This window comes from Schistocerca gregaria, chromosome 6 (genome assembly GCF_023897955.1).
Source record: "Schistocerca gregaria isolate iqSchGreg1 chromosome 6, iqSchGreg1.2, whole genome shotgun sequence".
Classification (NCBI taxonomy): domain Eukaryota; kingdom Metazoa; phylum Arthropoda; class Insecta; order Orthoptera; family Acrididae; genus Schistocerca; species Schistocerca gregaria.
This window is the reverse complement of record NC_064925.1, coordinates 11,782,370-11,808,935: the sequence shown is the minus strand read 5'-3', so window position 1 is coordinate 11,808,935 and position 26,566 is coordinate 11,782,370. Positions and strand designations below refer to the sequence as shown.

Here is a 26,566-nt window from a genome sequence, read left to right as displayed (position 1 = left end):
GGATTTGGACGGGTTACTCCTGTAACTGAAATATCAGATCTGAATGAACCGAAACCGGTCATATGAATAAAAATATTTGCAATCAATACGGTTTTTAAGTAACATTATATATTAGCGAAGATGTGATTAAAATGGTTCAAATGGCTCTGAGGATTATGGGACTTAACTGCTGAGGTCATCAGTCCCTTTGAACTTAGAACTACTTATACCTAACTAATCTAAGGACGTCACACACATCCGTGCCCGAAGCAGGATTCGAACCTGCGATCGTAGCGGTCACGCGGTTCCAGACTGTAGCGCCTAGAACCGCACGACCACCCCGCCGGCCAGATCTGATTACGTGATGACTGGGAGAGGCAGACATCGAATAAAGAAATATAATAATATAAATAGGAATGAAAACCAATGCGATGTACACTGCGTGTCGTTTCTGTCCTAAATCGGGCACGGACATTATACCTGAAGCCAAGTTCAGCCCAAATACTTGCAGATCTCGGCTAAGCCTCCTGCGCCACTGAACTCGCTACTGTCAACCTCACAGACATTTTCTTCTAGTATTTTCTCGGAGCAGCCACTGAGAACTAAGTGTTTCCATGTGAAGAAGAGAAATTGCCACAAATGGAACGAAAGTCGCAGAATATCTATACCTGAATTCTGTAACTGATTTTTGATATTGCTCCTTCTCTGTCTGAAGAACATTTAACTTGACATCGGAAAGTCTAAGAAATTACAACATTTAACTTGTACCGAAAAGCTTTTTCTAATGCTGACATCCCTTTGAACATGATGGTACACATAGTAACTTTACATCAGACAGAATTAGATGTCTCTGAGCTTTGTGTAACCTCTAGGAAGTATCACAGTTGAGTGGTGTTTGAATCGATGAACAAATAATATCCATGCCATATTTTTTGAATTGAATTTGTTGCAGCTGTCGATTTTATGCGATGCATATGTCTCTGATAGACAATTCTTGCTCAAAAAGAGCAGGAAAGTGAAACAAAAATAGCAACGTTAATTTATGGCCAAAAGTACCGAGTTAAACTGAAGAGACAATGAATGCCATACCCAAATAAAATAAGCGAAGAAACCACAGAGGAGGGTACATGATTTCCTAAACATTGAATCCATCCGTGCCAAAGTGGAAAGACTTACCTACTAAGACGAATGTACAATTGCCATTTCTCCAAATGAGGGTGATCTCATTTCTAAACGCACGAGACTCGTCCCATTTTTATCAGAAAATTCTGAACAGTATATTCCAGGTGACATGAACTGAAATCAGTCTGTATATTTCACAAACGAAGCCGACATTCAGACAGCAAAGAGTATATTAAGGAAAGAAGTTCATTGTAAGGATATGAAGCGTGGACCGTTGGGAAACTGGAAGGGTGGTATTGAAAGCATTTTGAAACGTGTTTCAACAGGAATGGTTTATATTTAATCAGGAAGACGAAGCACTAGAAGTAATATGCTTGCCACTAAGATTGGTTGGGGAGTCGTCTAATATGACAGCCACGGTTCAATACAGAGAAAAGGACAACTTTCCAGACATCAAATTATTTGCAAATGTAGGAAGTGATAGTGTATGGCCTCATGCTATAGGGACTGATGACAAAAAAATCACTTTGTCAAATCTTTCTGTAGGGTTGCATTGGGCAACAGTGGATGATAATGTTTATCATGACTAGTGCTAAAAGTAGTATGGTTCTACAATTCCTATAACCATTTTTATTGTAAAATCAGTAGGTACCATACCCTTCTCACGTACGCTCAGAAGCAGTCGTCAGAGTGAACAGAGCAGGTGTTCGAGGTGCCCCCTTAGAGAAACATGAATCTGTCTCGAAAGAGGATCCCCCCCAAGGGAAGGCTTCGCATTGGGTGTTTGACGTGGAGCGGTTACAGCTGAACCGCGACTTGGTGACAGACACCCTTGGCCTCAAAAATAATAATAAGGAAGCAGGAGCAAAGGACTTGACGCCTGAGGCGCGTGCAACTGTCACCGGGGAGATAAACCGCATCTCCACATCGCCTGGAAGCAGATTGTCTCCCGTCCGCGTGCACTGCGTCGCCCAAAGGAAACGCATCGATTTCCTGTGTGGCCCGTGTTCCACACATGACGTGAGCCCCGGCTTCTCTCCGAATATGAGATTATTTTCTTGTGGAATCCCACGTGTAACTCCAGTGACTGCTACATGCGACGTGTGGCAGAAATCCCAACTCAATCTGAGAGTTTGCACGGGAGGAGAATCGATTCGCTCGTGTTAGGAACTTTGTGAGTGAGAAAAGCTGAAATCTAAAATGTCACATTTCTGCTAATGCATAAACTGCAACGTAGTCTGCTGCAACGCAATGCTGGGTTAACTTTCGAAATAAATTAGGATGACCAAGGAATCAGAGATTCAATACGAAAGTGTTACGATGAGCAGGGCAAATGATAGAACCTGTAACAACCGTTGTCTACCATAACCGGTAAAAAATTCCGAAATGGTAGTGTTATTGACAAATTATGGGAGTTACGTGGGCCGCATGGTCAATACTGAGAACATTTTATCCTTTACCAGATAATGGATCACGGTTTGCATTGTAAATGTACGTTTTCTTCCACCTAAGTCTGGCAGCGCAGAATATAGTTACATGGATGCTGTGCCATCTATTGGCAGCTTAAGAAGACACAGAAGTCTAAGTTTCGATTCTGTAGACATTTTACAGTGAGTGAAATGTAGCAACAATGAATTAGAAAGTACTTGCTCCCGCCACTTGCTAAATGCTTGCTGTAATTCGACACCATGGACCAATTAATCTGCAGCTAATGAGATTCATCCGGCGTTGTGCCAAGTTCGTGGGACTAAGGTAAGTGATGGCAACATCACATAATGTTGTCGATACTTCACAAGACCAAAATTGCTTATGTGGAGCTGAGTAGAGGGCCCAGTGCGCAAACCGATGAAATCATGCTAGAATCGTAACAGAAACTTCGATCTGCAGTCTTATTTCTTCGAAGTCCAAGCTAGATTTATTAATAGATGAATTATTAATTTTCAGTATTATTAGATACAGGACAGTCAAACCTTGGACGGCATATTACTAGGATTTGTTAGAGGTTAATCTCGTGGTTTTCCTGAAAAAAAATAGAACTTAGGCATCTGAGAGTTCACGTTAACAAAAGAGAAACACATCCGTTTAAGTGAAGATGATGATAAGTACACAGTAGATTTTAGAGAATAAATTGTTTATTTACGACTTTATACACCTTCTTCCTGTAAGACATGACTGTACTCTCACATACCACTTGTATCTGACAATTATTTAAAAAGAATGCTCAATGGTTAGCACTCTTTTACATTTAACACGTCAATCAAGGAGCCGGAACAGGACGTCCAAACTCATTACTGCCGTTTTCAACTCACTCTTCCACAGACGCACTGGGAAAGTGGGAGGGAATTCCAATAAAGAAATCGTGAATTACTTTTCAACATGTGGTCCGAATAGTTTATTAAATAATTTGATTGGGTGTGGATCAACTGCAGACAAAACTACAGTATTCTAAAAATAACATCTTAGTGTGTTCCGGTACTTTAAATAAATGATTAGTGAAATACATCAGTGCACGAAATAGAAGCAATGACTTCGGTTGGTTGGGATAACGAAGTGGAACACAAATTCAGAAACCGATTCTAGCCATAGTACTAGTGTGTGCGTTTGTCCTTAGGATAATTTCTGGTAAGTAGCGTGTAAGCTTAGGGACTGATGACATTAGCACTTAAGTCCCATAAGATTTCACACACATTTGAACATTTTTGAACAAAGAAAAACTCCGGTTATGGTGTCGACAAAATTTGCAGAAAGACAGTAGAGAGTGAAATGATCCACAAAATCTTGAACACGTGATTAGTTTTTGGAAAATTAATAAAAGGATAAACTGAACGTGATCAGATTCCACAAATCGCGCAAGTACTCTAGCTGCTCAGTTCTTGAACCACAGATATAATTTGGCTAAGTAAATACATATTCCACATCATAGATTCAAGTCACTCTACCGACTGATTGTAAATACACAGTTCACTTTAACCTGCTCACAAAAATTGCCACAGCGAAACTCATGGATTTACATAAAAAAGTACATTAGAAGTTTTAAATGCGTTTCGTATAATACTCACACACTAAAGTTGCACACATTTCCTGTATGTTGCGCTTACACTGATCAGCCAGAAAATTATGATCTTCTACCTACTGGCGATATAAAACAGTCCAAACGATAGCAGCGTCACCTGGCGAGGAATGACTGCCAGCCAGACACACGCCCGGTGTGTGAAATATCATGCGCGTGCTGTTCTTGAGTAGAATGAGGAAGGCGTGGCGTCTATCTGTGTTTGACCGAGAGCAGATTGTAACGGCCCATGGGCTCGGCACGAGTATGTCGGAAACTGCACGACTCATTGGGTGTTTGAGGAGTGCGGTGGTGAGTGTCTTGAGCAAGTGGCGAAACCAAGGTGAAATCATGTCCAGAGGTCGTGAGATTGGGCGGACACCCCTCATTACAGGACATCGTAGGTTGGACAGGCTGGTAAAACAGGACAGGCGGCGTGCTGTGTCGGAACTAACGTCAGACTTTAATACTGTGCAGAGTGTGTCTGAACGCACAGCGCACCAAACACTCCACAGCCGACGACCCATGCATGTGCCAATGTTATCATTACGATGTCGGCAAGTGCGACTGAAATGAGCACATGACCATCGGCACTGGATGGTGACGCAGTGGCAGGGCGTTGCGCGGTCTGATGAATCCCATCACTTTGCCCATCGTGCCGACAGGAGGTGGCAAACCCATTGTCTGCCAAGGGAACAGCTGCTCGACACCTGTACTCAGGGAAGGAAGACAAGCAGGCAGCAGCTCCATTATGCTCTGGGGAACATTACCTTAGGAACCTATGGATGCAGTGGAGCCCGTGCAAGGCACCATGATGGCCAGGGAATGTCGTACACTGGTTGCAGACCACGTGCGCCCCTTCATGACGATCATGTTTCCCGATTCATTTGAATCTTTCAGGAAGATAATGTACCATGTCACAAAGCCAGGAGTGGAATGGTTCGAGAAATACTGTGGCGAGTTCCAGTTGATGTGCTGGCCCCCCAACTTGCCAGTTCTGAACCCGATCGAACACATCAGGGATGTGACTGAAGGTGGCGTCCGAGCTCATCCTCCCCCCCCCCCCCCTCTCCTCCCAGGAATTTATGGGAATTAAGTAACTTTTGTGCAGATTTAGTGACAGCTTCCTCCAACGACCTACTAAGACCTCATTGCGTTCATGCCACATCGTCTCGCACCTGTTATTCGTGCCAAAGTAGACATACAAGCTATTAGATAGGTGGCGATAATGTTCTGGCTGATCAATGTATACTCTACCACTAACCACGTGAGAGTGGGTGCACAGAGCCGCCGACTTTCAAGTTCCAAAAAACCCATAAACGATCTAAAATTCAATCTCGCGCCTGTCTAATGTCGTTTAATAAATGTATGCTATATTCTGAGAATGAATCCACTACAGTACTGAACTGGGAAGTCTAAGACATTTTGTTGTATCACATGGAGCCAAGGTCATTCATGTCCAAAGCATTCTTAGAAAAAAAACCAAGAGTGATACTAAATTTGCAGGCGAATTTGTTCACACGTTAATTAGCATGATCATTTCTGAGTACCAAAAGAGCTGAAATAAAGAAAGATTAGAATTCACACACTAAATAATTTAAAAAACTCCATCCTGGTACTGGCCACTGATCAGTTCGTACTCATCAAGCTACGACAGAACAGTAACCTTTTCCGCACCAAAGACTGACTGCTTCCGCTCCTCCACGTTTCGGAAGCCACCAAAGTCGCGAACTTAATTCTTTTAGATGCTACTGCACCAGCTCTGATAGCCTAGCCAGACCTTTCTGACTTTCTGATCCCACAGCAGCTAATGGCAAAACTGCAGTAGCAGACGAACTTGGAGCAGCCGACATAGAGGTATTGGCTACGCTCACGAAAGCTGACATTCAGTCGTTTCAGTCACACACAACCGGTTGAATGGTGGAACAAGGACATGAGAAAGATTCAAATGCCCAGTGATAACTTAATAAAGAAAAGAAACACGTCCTTCAGACTAGTGTCACAGAAAGACAACAGACACAAGAAATATACACAGGAAGATTTCTAGTCTATTTGTGACGGATCTGTGTGATCTTTCGCACAGAATGCTAAAAATTAAGTGAACTATGCTCAGTATATTAAGGTCGTTCCTCGTTCCTTTCACCGTTTCTGCCTGTGACACTATTTCCTTGAAATATGCCACTGAATCCCGCAGAGCCAGTGGTTCGTAAAGTTTAAAGCAGTGGAGAAGTTCCTTCTTCTCGGCTGAGCCATTAATTCTTTCACCAAAGAGTATAATTTTTTTCCTCATCTCTTCTTTATGCAATATGGAAGAACCAGACAGTACAGCTGAGTTCTAAGAATGCCACTGTGAAAGACAAATGAAAGGAAAGGAAAACAAAGGGCAGTAGAAATCGTGCCCAATTCCACGTTGGAGCGTTTCTGCTGCTTTACCGCCCTCATGCACAAAACAGGACTCAGTCGCTGCACGCTGTTGTTTACTTCCCGCGCACAGAGGCAACAGTTTCGCACCCGGAGCTAATCTAGCAAATGGCACTATCAATCCTTAACACGGGTGCTAACAGAGAGTCATTAAGAAAAGTTGTCGCCTCCCGGTTCTTCGTCCTCGTTGCCAGGGCTCCCCTGCTGATGTTTGCGCGGCATAGCCTGGCTGTTAGGGCAATAGCGACAGAGTCGTGAGGCGGCGTTCAGACGGAAGTACGGGCGTAACGCTGCTAACTGGCTGGCACTGATGCTTCCTCCGCATTTAAAGGAGGGAGAAAGAAAATACGGACTGGCGCGATTACGAGGCAGGTACACCAACGAGCAACTCCCTGACATTAGTTGGTGCTCATACAGGGTGTTTCCATAACAGCGTGCAAAACTCTAACAGAACATAGACGATGCTCCACAGAATAATTTGAGGTAGGGAACCTGGGGTCAGAGAAGCCAGCTTAAGGATATAAATGGAATACACCAGTGAAATTTCTATGGTCTTTTTTATTTACATTAGTTACAATTAACTGCAAATACTATCATCGACACAATGAACGTACCATTTGTATTGTATCTCACAAAATGTACAGAAACTGACGGCTATCAACCTCAATCCAACATGACATTAGCGAACACATTTCTGACACACCTTGAAAAATATTCCTGCGTGTGTTTCGAATTACATTACAGACAGCTACAATTATGGCAACTATTTCCATCTACGTATCCACTGGGGTCTCATACACATGTTACTTTAGATATACCCATAGGAAACAGTCAAGGGGGTTCAGGTCAGGTGACCTCGCAACCCATAGAATAAGACCCCCCCCCCCCCCCTTCCAATCCAGCGACCAGAAAATACATTGTCCAGCTGGCTGCGGATATCCACACTGAAGCGAGGCGAACAACCCAGGTAGAACTCTTTGCACGATCCTCAAGTACAGGTGGTCATCCAGACGGCCAGATAGAAGACATGGCCCCATGAGATTGACACCTTGCAATAAATAAAGAATGTACATGTAAATAAACAGTAAGTGCAACTTTTAGCCGGCCGGAGAGGCCGAGCGGATTTAGGCGCTACAGTTTGCAACTGCGGGACCGCTACGGTCGCAGGTTCGAATCCTGCCTCGAGCATGGATGTGTGTGATGTCCTTAGGTCAGTTGGGTTTAAGTAGTTCTAAGTTCTAGGGGACTGATGACCTCAGAAGTTAAGTCCCATAGTGCTCAGAGCCATTTGAACCAATTTTTTTGCAACTTTTACGCATGTTGGTTGTAAATAAGCTGGAAAACAACAGCTCTAGACGAAGTGGTAGGCAAGTTTACTTCCATATTTCCTTAAGCTGTCTTCCTATCCGACCCCAGGTTACCTACCTCAAATTGTTCAGTGGGGCATTCTCTGTGTCCTGTTACATTTTTCCACGCTCTTTTAGACACTCCCTGTATAAAACAATGCACCTTCATATACACTGTTGTATTGTTCAGTCCCAACAATGGATTGATACAGAGCTGTAGTCTATCCAGTATAAGCCTCTCCGTCTCTCCATAACCTCTACAACTTACACCCTTTTAAATGTGCTTTGTATTTGAACCTTTCTCTTCCTCGGAAATTCTTACACGCCGCATTTTTCTCCATTGTGAAATTGACAATTCCTTGCTGCCCCATTTTCTATCCTATCGACCGGTCCTTTCCTTATTCTAAGGAATTATTCTTCTCTCAAACACTGACCTCCTCAGTTGTTTTCGATCTAGCATTTTTCTGTATCATCACACTTCATAAAGTTCGATTTGTTGGATGTCTACATTATTTATAGACGTGCCTCAGCTCCATACAAAACCGCACTCTTTACAAACACTCTAGAAAGAATTCCTAACATCTAACTTATATTCAATCTTACCACGTTTCTCACTGTCGTTTACAGCTTTCTTACAACTACCAAAATAGTAAAACTCATAATTTTAGTCCCTGACATCCTTACATAGTTATTAAGGTCTGATTTAATTCCATTACATTAGGTTACCGTCGTTTTATACGGACATAAAGTGTTTACTAGGCCAATACACTACTATATTTACAGACTTTCCTACGGTGTCTTCATTTGTTTATTTTTTTATGCTAAAGCTTATGTCGGCTGTATAGTCATTATCTAGCTATCTGCAAACACATGGAGCTGATAATGCATGTATCTGTTTCTGTTTGGAACTAATAACAATATCGCATATATCTGCCGTGGCACTTACTTCCATAACACATCGTTAACGCTGTCGCCGTCTAATACTTTGTATTGGTCCGTATCGTAGGTGTACTGCAGACTAAATTCCAGATATGTAACGTCTCAGCAGTGCAATTTGTTGGCGAGCAATATTCGTTAAGACGAATTTCATATTTTTTGTAAGTTTAACAGCTTCATTTAACAACCAAATCAACGATGTTATAATGTTACATAATTAGCTTTCTGACCTATGTTACCATATGACTCAGTTGTCAAATGAAGCTGCCGAACTTTCCAAAAATATTAAATACGTCTTCACGAATATTGCACAGCATCAGATTACACTGCCAATAAATTACGTATCTGCAGTGTCGTCTACGCTACACCTTTGATACGCAGCAGTACAAGGTAATAGACAGCGACAGCATATATATATATATATATATATATATATATATATATATATATATATATATATATATATAATTCTTATTAGTTACAAATGGACACATATACATGCACCAACTACTCCATATGTTTGCAGATAGCTTGATAATGGCCATGGAGTCTTAATAAACTGAGAGCACATAAAAAAAAAACACCATAAAAGGGCTCTAAATATAGCAACGTTTTGTCCCACCAAACATATAATGTCCTTTCAAGTTATTTATAATGTTGCAGGCCCATAAGAATTCGAAACGGTTTTTTAATTTTGTTAATATTCAGTTTACATCCTCTTTCCAAAACACTAACTATTCCGATCAATTAGTCTTCCAAGCTCTTTTCATTTCTGACAGAATTACAGTGATATCGACCCAAGTGTTTACTTCCTAATTCTGAATAATTTACTTACCAATTTCTCAAGGGTTTCCTTTGCTGCTACCTCTATCTGTATTGTCAAACATCTATTTCGTTTGTTTTTTCGAACAAGAGAGAGATATACAAATTGGACATGGGACGGTAGTAAAGACCGAACCCGGGTCAATAGCTTAGCAGTCTCTTGTGCTGTGATCTACGCTATGAGGACAAATGAAATGCCTACATCGGTCCTTATAATTTTATTTATTGTTGAGCTACAAGTTTCGGCGCTTCAGCGCACCATCTTCAGGCCTTAGTTGATAGTGAACGGGTAATCTGCAACTGTGACTGCAAGTGCTGACATCATAGTTGCAGACAGTCAGCGTAAATTAGTTATGTTGGTCACTGATGCAGCGAACATGTAGATAGTAATAACTCTTTCAGCATTGAAGCGCCGAAACTGGAAGCTACACAATAAATAAGATCATAAGGACGGCGGCAGGAGTTTCATTTTCTTACAATAGTAATCGGACGTGGTTCCCAAGATCTCCAGTCAAAACAACGGATTTGTATATGGAGGGCCACTTGAATTTGTACGTGATATGGTCGGACTGGGTAACTTCAGTGCTGATTAACTCAGAAACGCCGGAACGAATGGAATTTTTCTCTTAACTGTTATTTCTCAGCATAACCAACCTGGCAACAACTTTACAAACTTTTGAGGCTGTTTCTCACTATTCTATATAACAGATAACGTTAGGGACAGGCTACATTCTGTCCCACACCCTTCTCAACAACTGATTTCCTTTCATGTCCTTCGACCTTCATAACTGCAGTGTGATTTCTTTACAGCTTGTGTGTAACCTTACATAACCTGCTACTTCCAGAATTTCTAAGAATCTCTTCACTCAACATTTTCAAAAGCTTCTCTGATTCTGCACTGCCAGATACTAAATTGTGTAGCACCCAGAAAGGAAGGAGGAAACGAAATGACAATTCATCGGCTGAAAGGGTGTGTGGTGTTGTTTAACTGATTACAAAGTCGTGTCAAATTTGCGAAGAACTCGGCAGTACGAGCGTAAGGATAAGCAAGATACTGCACCCCTCTGGTGTGTATGTATGGACTCATTCGGTCGGCAAGGGTACAATAAATCCATTATATACTCTCATAAGGGAGGCTGCCTAAGAACTTTCGTTACTGGTTCTCAGTATCCTAAAATTGGCACTCCGACGGAATTGATGTCCGCGGTGGTACTACAGAAGTTCCATCGGGGACAGATGCGGGGATCTTGCTGGCCGCAAGAGTACCTCAAAATCATGCAGAGAACCCGTAGAGAGACGTACCATCTGTGGGTAAGTCGTGCCCTGTTAGATGTCCTTGAATAACAGTTGTACCGTCAAGAATCAGTCAGTCACTACAAGCTCTGACCTGACGTTCTGCTCAATGGCGCCCCAAGCCATTAGGCCACTAGTGAAACCGCTGTGCCTTCCCAAAATGTTGGAGGAATGCGACCTCTCCCAAACTCTACATTTACATCTATATATGGGAGGGCACCACTACCAGTTACTTTCTTTCTTGTTTCAAGCGCCAATATAGCGTGGGAAGTGTGTCTGTCTATATTCCTTCATGCGAGCCTTATATTCTTTTGTCTCATGTTCGCGGTTGTTACTCGAAATGTACGCTGGCGGCAGGAGAATCAGTCTGTAGTCAGCTTCAAATGCCGGTTCTCTGAATTTTCTCAATAGCGTATCGTCTTCCGTCCCATTAGAGTTCACGAAGCGTCTCCGTGATATTCCTGTGTTGGTCGAACCTACAGGCAACAGATCTAGCAGCCCGCCTCTTAACTGCTTCGATGCCTTCTTTTAGTCCGACGTTTCGCCGATCCAAAGCACTCGAACATTGCTCAGGAATGGGTCGCACTACTGTTTTATAAGCGGTCTGCCTTACAGGTGAGCTAAACATCCGTAAAATGCTCCCAATAAAACGAAGTGGATCATTCGCCTTCCCTAATACCGGCCTTACGTTCTTTTTCGATTAAAAATCGCTTTGAAACGTTACGCCTAGGTATTTGAACGATTTGACTGTGGCAAGCAGCATATGACTAATGCTGTTTTTGAGCTATACGGAAATGGTCTGCGTTAATTTCCATTTTTCCACGTTTAGAGCAACCTGCCTTTCATCACAGAAAGTAGGACTTTATTCTAAGTCATCTCGTTTCCATCAAAGACGTCACGTTTCCATACATCACTGAGCCGCCAGCAAACAGTTGGTGATTGCTGCTGACCCTATCGTCAGATCATTTATGCACGTATCGTATATACACTCCTGGAAATTGAAATAAGAACACCGTGAATTCATTGTCCCAGGAAGGGGAAACTTTATTGACACATTCCTGGGGTCAGATACATCACATGATCACACTGACAGAACCACAGGCACATAGACACAGGCAACAGAGCATGCACAATGTCGGCACTAGTACAGTGTATATCCACCTTTCGCAGCAATGCAGGCTGCTATTCTCCCATGGAGACGACCGTAGAGATGTTGGATGTAGTCCTGTGGATCGGCTTGCCATGCCATTTCCACCTGGTGCCTCAGTTGGACCAGCGTTCGTGCTGGACGTGCAGACCGCGTGAGACGACGCTTCATCCAGTCCCAAACATGCTCAATGGGGGACAGATCCGGAGATATTGCTGGCCAGGGTAGTTGACTTACACCTTCTAGAGCACGTTGGGTGGCACGGGATACATGCGGACGTGCATTGTCCTGTTCCCTTGCCGGTCTAGGAATGGTAGAACGATGGGTTCGATGACGGTTTGGATGTACCGTGCACTATTCAGTGTCCCCTCGACGATCACCAGAGGTGTACGGCCAGTGTAGGAGATCGTTCCCCACACCATGATGCCGGGTGTTGGCCCTGTGTGCCTCGGTCGTAAGCGGAAGACGGCCTAACGGTGTGCGGGACCGTAGCCCAGCTTCATGGAGACGGTTGCGAATGGTCCTCGCCGATACCCCAGGAGCAACAGTGTCCCTAATTTGCTGGGAAGTGGCGGTGCGGTCCCCTACGACACTGCGTAGGATCCTACGGTCTTGGCGTGCATCCGTGCGTCGCTGCGGTCCGGTCCCAGGTCGACGGGCACGTGCACCTTCCGCCGACCACTGGCGATAACATCGATGTACTGTGGAGACCTCACGCCCCACGTGTTGAGCACTTCGGCGGTACGTCCACCCGGTCTCCCGCATGCCCACTATACGCCCTTGCTCAAAGTCCGTCAACTGCACATACGGTTCACGTCCACGCTGTCGCGGCATGCTACCAGTGTTAAAGACTGCGATGGAGCTCCGTATGCCACGGCAAACTGGCTGACACTGACGGCGGCGGTGCACAAATGCTGCGCAGCTAGCGCCATTCGACGGCCAACACCGCGGTTCCTGGTATGTCCGCTGTGCCGTGCATGTGATCATTGCTTGTACAGCCCTCTCGCAGTGTCCGCAGCAAGTATGGTGGGTCTGACACACCGGTGTCAATGTGTTCTTTTTTCCATTTCCAGGACTGTAGTTAGTAAGAGCTGTCCTCTCAGACATCATTGGGACACTCGTAACAATACCCTGGTCTCCTGACAACACTTGCCGTCAACGACAACCAACTGGGTATTACATAAGAAGTCTTCGAACTACTTACATATTTGGGCCCCTGTACCGTACGGCCGTAAATTCGTTTGTACTCTGTAGTGGATATCCAAGTCAAAATCTGTCCAGACATGTAGGATTATTGAATGTGAATGTTGACAATCAAGCATAGTTCGTAAGATATCTTGCGAGAAGAAACACCACGGTACTCACCAACGATGGTGATCAGGTGTAGTGCAGAATATCTGTGAGCTGAACACTGTGCAACACAATTCATCGCCAGTCTCTGCTTGCTGGCCAAGACACCACACCAGAAGCAAGGAAGACGTTGCCGACAGGAACCTTGTCCAACACAAGGCCTTGTGTCAGTATTGCATCGCAAGAAATATACATATTTCTGCCATTTGATCATAATCCTACTTAAAGAACAACAAATAGTGGGTAGTCCAAAAATTATTGATTTAGTTGTGAAGTGCGTGCAGGACACCTGTTATTTACTTAAGACAGTCATTATTTCGTTGAAATTTAGTAAAAACGTCGAACTTGAAATATAATAACAACCTTATTACAAAAGATTATCAGCGGAATAAGTTGCCGTAACTACAACGAAACATTCAAATAACGTACGCAACTAGGTGACGTCTTGGACAACCAGCGATATTTCGACAGGTGCACACCCTGTAATTTTCAGGGCATAAATACCACGAGACAGCGCTGTGCAAGAGCATTTAAAATCTTGTTCGACGTCGGAAGATATCATCAGTTAATATCCAACGGGTGTGGTAGCATTAACTCTCTCTCTCTTGCTGTTTGACCAGGGAGAAAGCAGGATTCCGTGTACAATTTGAGCAAATAATTTCTGTGTCGCTTTTGCTGATTTGATCTCAACTGTTCCACTAACAACATTACTCCAGTAGCTGGAAGTGTATGCCAGAAACTCCTTGTTGTTATATCCCATATGATTACTGGTGACAAACAGCTGTTCTGCAACACCAAATTTGCTCGGCTGTTGTAAGCCTGTGTGACCCTTACGCTGAGCACGCCTTTCCCCCACGGCCCTGACTGCTTAACATACGACACGCCACAGGTACAAGGAATACGACAGACATCCACCTTACGTAAACCTAGATTATCCTTTTTGGATTCTAAAAGCGCTTTAATCTCTGGGGTAACAGCACTGTAAGAATTAAGCCTCTTGATAGTCTGCTGTGAAAAGGAACCTTTCCTCGTGAAGCTGTTAGTCTTCCTCTCAACACTTTTCTGCTGTCAACATCGATACTGTGGTATGCTGAATCAGCTGATAAAACTGCATCTTTTGAACGTAATCGTGCTTGTCCAAAGCAACTGTTGCAATGCTCTTGTTCACAATTAAAATATCAATACGCTGATCAACTATAAGTAACGCTGGGGTGTCATTGCAACATTTTAACCTACACCTAGCGCAGAAAAAGCTACGTCGTCAGAATTTTTCTCAGTGAGATTTATCACAGAACGTCGAAATACAGTATTAGACTCCGAACCATTGAAACCTTCAAATTTCGCCAAATGGCAAGCTGTTACAGACTGAAATTCCCAGTCAGACTTCGACCACGACACAGCGTTCGGCCTATCCTAAGAAAAAGGCGAAATTACGGAATAAATCATTACACGAAATCAAAAAAAAATCCTTCGTAACCGAATCCAGCTTTCGACTAGTGTAATGGGTCCTTTCACGAACAATAACTAGGCCAGCGCATTCGTTGATCCCACTAGCTGCAGGAGAAATCATATGATGCACAACTTTGAGAAACGGTGAAACAATGCTTTGATCACGACATCTCAACAACTACGACAACGCAAACTGCAGTTTTACTCCACTGTTGCGGAGTTTATCCAACCTCCACAAGCAAAGTTACTTTTGTACTCTGCACAGGTAAACAATGGGTGATACGAATTTCTCCCGGGTGATGTCGACAAAAGCCGATATTTCGACAGGTACATACCCTGTCACTTTGAAGGCAAAAATGCAGCATGCAAGAGCTGTGCGAAGGAATTTGGAACGCCGGTTTGCACCGAAATGTCAGAAAGATAACACACACGAACTCTGTAAATATTCAATCAAATACGACCGACGGCAGAGGTTATCGATAGTCATAATTAATAACCAATACTTGTTGCATCATTAACTCTTTTCCTCTTTTTTGGCAAAGGTGAGAGCAGAATACTATGCAGTATTTAAGCAAAAACCTCTATTTGTAAGATTACTTACTAATTTAATTTCAACTGCCTTCTTAATAACACAATCCCAACAGCGGTAAGTATATGGCAGAGTACCGATGTTATTATATTCTATAGCATAACTGTGGAGAAACAATGTTCTGCAATAGCAGATTTTTTCGGCTGTTGCAAGTGTATGTGACGCTGACGCACAGTTCACCAGTCGTCCACAGTCCTCACCATCTAACCAATATAAAACGTGATTCAGCTGCCCCTACCGATGTCTTTTTATGCAACCCGCATTTTTATATGTTGTCTTCAAAAACCAAGGCCGAGATTATAATTTTCTCTCTGGCTAAGTGCAAATTAATAGTTATACAGAAAAAATGAACAGGAACTTAAGAAACACACACGTCAGGATGTCTAGTATAATATTCACGGCACTCCCTCCTAACACTATTAAAAAACTGATAACTGCCAACGAAATATATCCCACATTGCACCTATTTCGTCTTCATTGACTGGCCTTTTTACGCCACCGGCATAGTGCAGCACTTACAAATTGCAGAATTGCCGATTGTCTACATTTTACCCAACAGTATCATGAATTTTGACAGCATAAAATAAACAGTCACCTTGTAGTACTTGTCAGGCCTTCTGATTATAAAATTAATATGATTGTAAGGGTTAAGATAGCGATGAACAATCAACCTAATTATTTTCAGTGTAACGTTTCCCTTGATTACCCTCACGGGCACGTCAAATTAATGATGTTAGCTAATTGGCCGACTACGCTAGTGGCACGACAGTTCATTCAATATATATAAAAATAGTTCGAATATAGGATATATTTCGTGTAGTTAGAAATTTTTTGGTATGGTAGGTGGGAGTGCCACGACTCACGTACTACACTACTGGCCGTTAAAATTGCTACACCAAGAAGAAATGCAGATGATAAACGGGTATTCATTATACAAATATATTATATTAGAACTGACATGTAATTACATTTTCACGCAATTTTGATGCATAGATCCTGAGAAATCAGTACCCACAACAACCACCTCTGGCCGTAATAACGGCCTTGATACGCCTGGTAATTGAGTGAAACGGAGCTTGGATGGCGTATACAGGTACAGCTGCCCATGCTGCTTCAACACGATACCACAGTTCATTAAGAGTAGTGACTGGCGTATTGTGATGAACCAGTTGTTCGGCCACCATTGACCACATATATTCAATTGGTGAGAGATCTGGAGAATGTGCTGGCCAGGGCAGCAGTCGAACGTTTTCTGTATCCAGAAAGGCCCGTACAGGACCTGCAACATGCGGTCGTGCTTTATCCTGCTGAAATGTAGAGATTCGCAGGCATAAAATGAAGGGTGGAGACACGGGTCGTAATATACATGAAATGTAACGACCACTGTTCAAAGTGCCATCAATGCCAACAAGAGGTGACCGAGACGTGTAACCAATGGCACCCCATACCATCACGCCGGGTAATACGCCAGTATGGCGATGACAAATACACGCTTCCAATGTGCGTTCACTGCTATGTCCACAAACACGGATGCGACCATCATGACGCTGTAAACAGAACCTGGATTCATCCGAAAAAATGACGTTTTGCCATTCGTGCACCCAGGTTCGTCTTTGAGTACACCATCGCAGTCGCTCGTGTGTATGATGCAGCGTAAAGGGTAACCGCAGCCATGGTCTCCGAGCTAATACTCCATGCTGCTGCAAATGTCGTCGAACTGTTCTTGCACATAGTTGTTGTCTTGCAAACGTCCCCATCTGTTGACTCAGGGACCAGTACGTGGCTGCACAATTTGTTACAGCCATGCGAATAAGATGCCTGTCATTTAGACTGCTAGTGATACGAGGCCGTTGCGATCCATCACTGTATTACCCTGCTGAATCGAACGATTCCAGATTCTGCTAACAGTCATTGGATCTTCACCAACGCGAGCAACAATGTCGCGATACGATAAACAGCAATCGCGATAGGCTACAATCCGACCTTTATCAAAGTCGGAAACGTGATGGTACTTATTTCTTCTCCTTACACGAGGCATCATAACAACGTTTCACCAGGCAACCCCGGTCAACTGCTGTTTGTGTATGAGAAATCGGTTGGAAACTTTCCTCACGTCAGCACGTTGTAGGTGTCGCCACCGCCGCTAGCCTTACGTGAGTGCTCTGAAAAGCTAATCATTTTCATATTACAGCATCTTCTTGCTGTCGTTTAAATTTCGCGTCTGTAGCACGTCATATTCGTTGTGTAGCAATTTTAATGGCCAGTAGTGCAGTAATACTGACAGGTGGGGGAAGAGCATGGGCCAGGAGGTGTGTTGGTAGGTCACTTGGTTCCTTTTTACTGAATAAAACGTAAACCGAGGCCTCCAGCGATAACGTATCCCCTCCCAAAATTTAACTTCCTTAAATTTCCTTTAAAAGTTTCTGTTTATGTTTTCTATAAGACAAATAATTTGCGCTTAGCGACCGAGAGGATATGAAAATCTCGCGCGTGGTTTTTGAAAGCCACATTATAAATTGCGAGTTACATAAATAGGGACCACTAAATCACACTCCTGTGAAACGTGAGAAAACTAGAAGGCATGCTGTAGACACTCGCCTTATGCAAACCAACATCACACTTTAGGGAACCTAAAAGCACCCTAATCTTACATGATTGAAAAAGACATCTCACATCTATTTCCGCAAGAATCATTTGTCTTAATAGTCTCTTACGACAAGGAACTTCTCTTCAGGACCAAGGAAATGTTACGGACGGCGAAATACGGACAAAGATGGGCGACTTGGCGTTGTTTGATTTGGGGCAAGGGACCAAATAGAGAGATCATCGATCCCATCGGATTAAGGAAGGATGGGGAGGAAAGTCGGCCGTGTCCTTTCAATGAAAGCATTACAACATTCACCTGAAGCAGTTTCAGGGATATCACGGAAATCCTAAATCAGGATGGCCGGACGCGGGTTTTCATCTAGAGTCTGATGATCACAACGACGTCGACGACGGCGATGAGATGATGATAAGAAAACTGATCGAAAATGATAGCAAATGTATATCAATTTTTATATCCGTGTACATACATTCGACCTCGCATAATACATTGCATGCAGTTATAGTACCGATTGTAAACCCACGTGTTGTATTTGCGCACATCGAAAGTGAATAATGCGCTATAGCGAAGCAGTTGTTGCTGGGTGCGGGAGCGGTGGGAAATGCCCCATTAGTAGGAGGGAGCTATTCTCTCTGAGAGCGAAGGACAGCATTCGCTGTAGCGTCCAAGTTGCCCGGCGCTAACTTAGGGCCGCTTCCGGCCACTGTAATCACTTAGGGGCAATTAATAAAATGGCTGCGCCGCGCCGTGGCGTCTGCTAGTGCGGCTGGCCACGGAGGCGGCGCAACTTACGGAGGGGTCGGCGACCCTCCCCGATGGAGGGCCCTCTCTCCTCTGGAGTCTACTCGCAGCATGCCCGCCAGTGCGCCGAAGTCGGCTGACAAGCGCTCCGGGAATTTATCCACCTGAAGCGGCAAATATTATCCGCAGCTTCGGCGCTAGAATGATTTTTGTTTTTGATGGTTGTCACCTGTAACCTGACTGATATCGTACGGCCGGCACGATTACCTATGAAGTCTAGGGACCGATCACCTTTGCAGTTTGGTCCCTTAGGAATTCACACACAATTGAACATTTTTACTACCTATGCCAATTCTTCAACTCAGAGTAGCACTTGCACCAAACTTTCTCAATTCCAATGCCATTCAACCTCTCCAGTTTATACTCTCTTCTGTGTCCTTTAAAGGCAATCCGCTGATGTCTTAAAACATGTCCTATCATCCCGTGCCTTCTTCATGTCAATATTTCCAACATATAATGCAGCCCCACAGATTTTTCAGAGAACGTCCTCGTGCCCTGTCTTGTCAGTCCAGTTAATTTCACCATTATTTTACAGTGCCACGATATAAATGGCTCTCTTCTTTACACCTTCCCCCACTGACCATAAATCAATTTTGATCACTGCTCCCCTCTAGATGCACATTCTCAGACACTTATCTCAGGAATTAAAACCAACATTTAAAATCAAATGGCTCGGAGAAATATGGGACTTAACATATGAGGTCATCAGTCCCCTGGACTCAGAACTGCTTAAACCTAACAAACCTAACGACAGTACACACATCGATGCACGAGGCAGAATTCGAGCTTGCGATCGTAGCAGCAGCGCGATTCAAGATTAAAGCGCCTAGAACCGCTCGGTCACAGCGGTCGGCTATCAGCAGTTAATAATAATAGACTTCTATAGCCTAGGAATGTTCTCTCCTTTTTACAGGCTGACAATTACTTAACTATATGAAAAAAACGTAAAGTAGTTACAAACTTCGTCGTGCACACACTTTCTTCAACACGTAAATGTCACTGCAGATATTCAGATTTAGGTTATGACATTTAGGTTTGCCTGAGATCATTGGCGATTATGTGGCGCAAACTAATAGCGACATTCTACACGACCCGCTGAAGTGTCGGAACATCGCTGATGTCGATAGGCTCCTGAACTGCTGTCTTCAGCTCAGCAATGGGTTTGGGTCTATTGCTGTACACCTTGCCTTTAATATAGCCACACAAAAAGGAGTCCCATGTGTTCAGATCCGGAGAATACAGCGGCCTATCGAGGTCCATGCCAGTGGTCTCTGCGAACCCCAGAGCCAGAATGCGGTCCCCAAAGTTCTCCTCCAGGACATTAAACGCTCTCCTGCTTCGATGGGGCCGAGGTCCGACTTACATGAGCCACTTCTTGTCGCAATCAGGGTACTTTGGATAGTGGGGATGAAATCATCTTCCAAAATCTTCACGTACCTTTCGGTCGTCACCGTGCCATCAAGGAATACATTGATTATTCCATCACTGGACACTGCACGCCCTACAGTCAGCCGCTGAGGGTGAAGAGATATTTCCATCGCGAAATGCGGATCTCAGTTCCCCAAATGCGCCAGTTTTCCTCATTCACGATCCCATCCAATTGAAAGTGAGCTTCATCGCCAAACCACACGATACAAACTCCCTACTAATTCTCGTCATGTCCCGCAGCCAACCGTGCAGTTTGAACGTGCTAATGTAAACCGTTCGAAAGTTATGACGATATTATTTCACATAGCTCAATAGTTGTCACCCTGCACGTCCTGCTTTGCTTCATCCATCACGAGCTGCTTTTGTTTCCAAGTCAGCAGAGCTCGTTCACTTCATCTACTCCTTGGTAACCACTTTTGATGTAATTTTGTCACTGATCTAATTTCTGCAGGTTCTAAGCAATTTCCTTTTCGTACGTCTACTCTCAATCAAAATTAAATACTTAATGGACTTTTCATTCACTTAGTATGTCTTGCAACTCATTCTCGCTTCCATTGAGGTTTGCAATCTTATCATTAAATCTTATCATTGATATTTTTTACCCTGAATTTTATTCCCACTCCTGAACCTACATTTTATTTTGGTCATTTCTTCCTCGCTGTACCGAGTGAAATGTAGGGGACAACCTGTACAACAACCTCTATACTCTGGGTACTTAATTCTTGGTCTTCCGTTGTAACGTTTTCGATTCTTATACATAGTAGTTATTTCCCGTCTTTACCTTTAGTTTGCACCTACTTTTCTGAGGATTTCGAACGTTTTGCATAATGTTTCCAGTTCAGTATAATCCTATGCTGCTTGTTCTACTCCTCTGTACATTATTCTGGTCAGCAACCCTTACGCGTGAGCTGTTAAACTTCTTGTATGGACGTTTTCACTGTTATCCGCCCTAACTGTCTTCATGACTGTGTGGATGATATTTTTTTCGAAAGTGAGATAGTAAGTCTGTAATGTCATGGATTTATACATCGAGTTAAACAGTCATTTGATTTCCGTCCCACAATAATTTCATTAATTCCGAAAGTTTGTTGTCTATGTTTCCACTTTATTTTATCACAAGTGATCTAAATCTCTGTTAATACTGACAGTTATATTCGATCACATACGTCAGTCATATCGGCTCTCACTTCTTATTCTGTGACGTCATGCGACAATGCCTACCCCTTGCACAGACCTTCAGTGTAGACTACTCTTTCCACTTACCCGCTCTTTTCTCTGCGTTTAACGGTGCACTGCGTCATGCAATTTTAGTGTTGACTCTTTTGCTTTCAATTTCACCGAAGATTATTTTTACATTTTAGTGTGCTGAACTTTTCCTTCTGACAATCATTCCTCAATTTCTTCGTGTTTTTCTCCCAGCCATTTCGCCTTAGATTCTCTGCACTTGGTATTTATTTCATTCCTTTCTGACTTTATTGGGGTTTTCCTTAATATTTTTAAACTTCATCCACCCTTCGTCAATTACATGAAGTATTTGTACTGTTACAGAAGTTTTCTTAGTACCTGCGTACTTCGCCCCTTATTTATGTAGCCAACTAGGGTGATTCCCATTTCTCGAGATAGTCACTACTCTTCAACACAACTGCTTATTGCATTTTTCATCGTCGCAATATCTAAAGCATTACAGAATTTCAAACACACATAATCATTTCGCTTTGCCTCAGTATCCCACGCTTTCCCATACTCTCTTAAACGGCGCCCTACTCTTCATCATTACTAACTTGTGGTCTGAGTCTGTATGTGCACCTGGATCGCCTTACCATCCAATATACGACTTCTTCATATCTTTCTCTGACCATGATGCAATGCAGCTGCAATTTTCGTGTGTCTCCATGTCATTTACAAGTGTACCTCCTCCTCCTCCTCCTCTGATGTTCGAAGAATGTATTCGCTATGACGAGTACAGCTTTCAGGTTTTTTTTCTGTAGTTCAAGATTCTTTTTGTTACTCTCTTAGAAATTACTCTATTTTTAGTTTTAATGTCATGTATTTAAACCACTTAATAACGGTAGTGCAATAATTGGTTGTATTGAAAGCTGGTGCCATGAAGTAATCCAACAATGCCGGATATGACACCACTGTTCACTCTAATTTTGAGACTATTTTATTCAAAAGCCTTTTGAAGCAACTGATGTATTTCAGAAGAAGCAAGTGATGAACGAAACTCGATTCTGATAACAAGTTCTGCTTCAGTGACGATGTTTTAATTTCTGTTAATTCATTAAAACATAGATAAAAAATCGATATCTCTTGAATACTTTGTCTAGCCAAAAGTGTATAGCTGTTTCGACACCCCCTTGTAAAATGGAATTGTTTTATCTTCTGCACAATAACATTCTGTTTTGTATTCATTTTGGTGTTTTTATGGTGACTTTTCTAACTGTTTTCTTTTAGTTCTTGCACCAACTTTTTATCCCCACTCAAGAAGTACATTATAAACACAATATGCATGCGAAAAGGTGCGGCAATTTGTGAGGGACTTGAAATGTCCTTTAGAATAGTGGACTGTCTGTCAAAGTGGTCAAGAGCAAGGCTTTAAATTCCATGAAACTTAATTTGGTTCATAAGACACATCGTTATTCAGACGTAGATCCTGTTTCCCTCCACAGGAGTAATATCACAAGACACTTCAGCCTTTATTTACCGATACATATTATAAAAGTTGATGTATTTACGTATATTCCATGCCTGCTTCGAAAACCACTGACACGATTTGAACCACACATGGTGCACATCCCACTTTGTACCTGGGAAAAGCCAGAGTGGGTGTAATAATCGCCATAACTATTACTTCTACAGAAGAAATAAACAGTGTTGTTCACTGTCTCCCACCAGTCTGAATGTAAAGCACCTTGTTCGTAGCATTCCCTCCCACTATTGTACAAAAATTTGGGAGTACAGGATTTTGTAACACCGTCAATCTTTTTATCTTTTTTGACTGGGTTATGCCTGAAGCTAGGCCAATAGCTCTGTCATGGGCTAGCGCCGCCAATTTCTAGCATGATATGAGTAGATGTCAACGATTTCATACTTAAAGACAGTTCCACACATGGAAGACAGGTGTTAATTCTAGAAAGTATTGAATAAAGAATTTAGTAATATTGAAAGAGACATTGGTAGTAGCTGTGATTAATGTGAAATTATTATCGTTTTGATCTTGCAAATACATTCATACTATAAAAGTACATGTATGTATCTCTGCATATACATATGAACTACATCTGCTCCTAGGTCTCCAGACAGACTTCAACCAAACTTGGTAGAGATATCATTTACTGCCTGGAAAGAACCACTGTGGGAGTAAGAACCACTTGCCTCCTGAAAGGGTTGGGATGGGGGCGGAAAGTGGCGTAGTTCACTCCGCACAAACAGCCAGACTATATCCATACAGTATCTGAGAATGATCTCTCATCGAGATGTACAACAACATTTACACATAATTAAAAGTGTTTACGAAAGATTCTTTCGCCAACACCCCCCCCCCCCCTCCCCGCCCCCCATAAATGATGAAAGGAAAGAAGATTAACGCTTAAAACATTTTCGCTGTACATGCAGTAAAGCTGCTTCGCCAGGCATAACCTTTTAATTTATTACTTCCTTAGTATTAACTCTATTCGTGTGGCATTTCACGGACGGTGTCCTCGCATACCAATGGAGGCACCTGCAACATTATATCACTGTACAAAACATACTTCACAAGACATGACGTCATAAATATTGATGTGTATGAAAACGAAAGTACAGGCCGAAGTTTGCTACGTGAAGTATGTGTACACATATCTGCGTAATATGTTAGACATTTGTGAAATATATATAACATTTGACTATGTGGGCAAAACTCTAGGTAAAAAGCTCCTAAACCACTGAATAGATTTCAACCAAACTCGGTTCATGCGTTACTTAGTATCTGTGAAGAAACACCGTGCGGGCGATAACGTGGAGAGAGAGATGGAGGTGCGAAGAGGTGGACAGAAAGAGTGAGAGAAGGAGGAAATGGACACTGATAGGGTGGAGGAGAAGATAGACAGTGAGATGGGAAGAGGGAGGTTGCCAGGAAAAGGGGAACACAGAGAGACGGAGTAAGAGGACAAGGACAGAGAAGGATAGGGAGATGGAGAGAGATAGAGAAAGGAGGAGTAGATGGGCAAAGGGAGTGGCAGGAGGAGATGGACAGAGAAAGGAAAGAGGAGGCGGCAGACAGAGAGAGATGGACTAATGGGGATGGGAGGAGGACATGGACAGAGGGAAGCTAGAGGAGGAGATGAGAGAAGCTAGAGGAGGAAATGGGCAGTGAGAGTGTATGGAATAAAGATGATACAGAGGTGAGCAGCAGGAGATGGACAGACAGTGCGGTATGGACGAGGTGGATAGAGAGAGAAGGAAGGAGGAGGCAAAGAGAATTGGAGTAAATACACTATGTGATCGAAAGTATCCGAAGACCCCCAAAAACATACGTTTTTCACATTAGGTGCATTGTGCTGCCACCTACTGCCAGATATTACATATGTGTGACCTCAGTAGTCATTAGACATCGTGAGAGAGCAGAATGGGGCGCTCCGCGGAAGTAAAGGACTTCGAACGTGCCGGCCGTTGTGGCCGAGCGGTTCCAGGGGCAGGTTCCAATCCTGCCTCGTGCATTGATGTGTGTGATGTCCTTAACTTAGTTAGGTTTAAGTAGTTCTAAGTTCTAGGGGACTGATGACTTCAGATGGTAAGTCACATAGCGCTCAGAGCCATTTGAACCACCTGAACTTCGAACGTGGTCAGATGATTGGGTGACACTTGTGTCATACGTCTGTACGCGAGATTTCCAGACTCCTAAACATCCCTAGATCCACAGTTTCCGATGTGATAGTGAAGTGGAAACGTGAAGGGACACGTACAGGGTGACCTCGTCTATTGACTGACAGACACCGCCGACAGCGGAAGAGGGTCGTAATGTGTAATAGGCAGACATCTATTCAGACCATCACGCAGGAATTCCAAACTGCATCAGAATCCACTGCAAGTACTATGAAAGTTAGGCGGAAGGTAAGAACACTTAGATTTCGTAGTTGAGCGGCTGCTCATAAGCTACACGTCACGTTGGTAAATGCCAAACGACGCCTCGCATGGTGTAAGGAGCGTAAACATTGGACGACTGAACAGTGGAGAAAGGTTGTGTGGAGTACGAGTCACGGTACACAATGCGGCGATCCAATGACAGGGTGTGGGTACGGCGAATGCCCGGTGAACGTCATCTGCCAGTGTGTGTAGTGCCAACAGTGAAATTCGGAGGCGGTGGTGTTACGGTGTCCCATTTTTCATTGAGGGGGCTTGCACCCCTGGCTGTTTTGGGTGGTAATATCATAGCACAGGTGTACATTGATGTTTTAAGCACCTTCTTGCTTCCCACTGTTGAAGAGCAATTCGGAGACGGCGACTGCATCTTTCAACACGATCGAGCACCTGTGTATAATGCACTGCCTATGGTGGTTATATGGCAATAACATCCCTGGAAAGGAGTGACCTGCACAGAGTCCTGACCTAAATCCTACAGAACACTTTTGGGATCTTTTGGAAAGGCGACTTCATGTCAGGCCTCACCGACCGACATCGATACCTCTCTTCAGGGCAGAAATCCGTGAAGAATTGGGCTGCCATTCCCCATGAAACCTTCCAGCACATGATTGAACGTATGCCTGTGAGAGTGGAAGCTGTCATGAAGGCTAAGGGTGGGCCAACACCATACTGAATTCCATCATTGATGATCGAGGAGGCCGCAAACTTGTATGTCATTTTCAGCCAGCTGTCCGGATACTTTTGATCACATAGTGCATATATACAGGCAACGCCAGGCACTCAGCTATTTATTTATACAGTAGTAATGACATCAGACATACACTATCTGATGAAAAGTATCCAGATATACCTACGTTCGGAATTGACCAACAGGTGTCACTTGTGGCCGAGTCATGCCTTTAAAGGGATGATGCGTGTATTTTGTTGTAGCAGTGTGGGCTGCTCAGGAGAGGTCAGTGACTATGTTGCTTAAGTCGACTATTGGTGATGTGATTTTGAAGCGGAAACGCGAAGGAAAAACTACAATCAAACCAAGAGGAGGGTGACTACTGGCAGTCAAGTACCATCTAGCACTTCGTAGAGTAGTTGCAAAAATTCGCACGACGTT

General features: G+C 43.3%; 1 protein-coding gene across 1 annotated transcript in view; it reads right to left on the bottom strand.

Annotated features, from left to right (window-relative positions):
• Nucleotides 1-26,566, bottom strand: part of LOC126278604 (uncharacterized) — a 1,236,374-nt gene that overhangs the window by 590,242 nt on the left and 619,566 nt on the right. The gene's annotated exons all lie outside the window — the stretch shown is intronic.